Source organism: Aplysia californica, unplaced genomic scaffold, assembly GCF_000002075.1.
Source record: "Aplysia californica isolate F4 #8 unplaced genomic scaffold, AplCal3.0 scaffold00015, whole genome shotgun sequence".
Classification (NCBI taxonomy): domain Eukaryota; kingdom Metazoa; phylum Mollusca; class Gastropoda; order Aplysiida; family Aplysiidae; genus Aplysia; species Aplysia californica.
This window is the reverse complement of record NW_004797285.1, coordinates 1,086,922-1,088,430: the sequence shown is the minus strand read 5'-3', so window position 1 is coordinate 1,088,430 and position 1,509 is coordinate 1,086,922.

The following is a 1,509-nucleotide window of genomic DNA, read 5'->3' as shown; positions in this document are numbered from 1 at the left end:
GCCTCATAAGCCGCTTTTTTTTCTTTCTAGAAAACGACTTAAAAGCAGGAGTACCACCAGCACCAACAGCAACACAACAACAACAGCAACAGCAACAGTAACAACAAAGAACACAAAAAGATGGCCTCCTGCGATACCACACACTGATGTGACCGGTCCTGTACGTCTTGCGTGGAAGGCTACCGCATTTAAGGACAGGAAACGAAATAACGAAGTTGAGCGCGAAGCTCAGCGCAGTATCCAAAAAGGGATCCTTTTTTTCTGTGTGCAGACTACATTGTTGTCTTTCACTTAAAAGAATCAGTTATCTCGAGTCTGCTTTGGGAATTCGTCACTGGTTGTTTTGGTAACAAAGGCAGCAACATCATGATAACACTAAATGGGATGGGGTAGGGTGGGATATAGTGGGGATTAGGCGGGCGGCCATGTGGCCGGGTGGGATCGGTGTGGGAGGGAGGCAATTTGATAAGGATAAATGACACAGATAAGACGCCCAACCACCTCTTCAAAAACAATTAAGTTGAGGATTTAAAAGTCATGAGCATTGCATTCTTGTGAGAATATAGTAGATCTAGTATACTGAGAAAGGAAATATAATTTCATGTAATATTCTTGTTTAGTAATCTTGGTGAAAGCACAGAGGTGGCAGCACCTTGTGTCAAAACTCTGTTTGAGTAAACAGAAGCACATCAACACTGCATAGTCATTTAGTGCTTAAAAAGTAAGATAGATAGACAGACAGACAAACAAACAGACGGACGGACGGACGGACGGACAGACGAACGGACAGAGAGAAAAACAGACAGGCAGACAGACGGACAGACAGACAGACAGACAGACAGACAGACAGACAGACAGACAGACAGACAGACAGAGGGAAAAGTAAAGAAGTAGGACCTACCACTGACAGGTGGCGCCCTCCATCCACCCATATGCCAAAACTGTCCGGCTATACAAATAAAGAAAAACTTCAGTATGGAAAAATAAGTGAGGAACACTTTGTACTTTTGCAATGTGTTTTACTTTTCTAGAACATTCTGTTTTATAATAAATGAAATACGCTATATTGTTTCCTTTCCTTTCAAATAACACCCATACGCATTGGCAAGTGTAAATTTCCCCTGAGTTCTACAGGAACATAATATATAAGAGAGTTAACATTAATACTGTGAAAATCTCTGGTCTGACCACTGAAGTCAGGAGCAGTCATTTACTTGTATTTACGAATTCTCTTCCAGATCAAGCTACATATCTGAACATTCTGAGTAATGTAAGGACCTTTTTTTAACATTTTGCAGGGATGGTGAAAAGAGGTACAGAGCAACATTTATTAAAGTAGGATGGAAGACTAGGCACCTTATAACGCCAGTCTCATTGGTTAACGCTTGTCAGTCGTTCCTTGACTCGAGATAGGATTATATTCTTAATAATAATAATAATAGATAGCATTTGTATAGCGCATATCCCCGCTCAACAGCAGGCTCTATGCGCTTTACACTATATTATTAC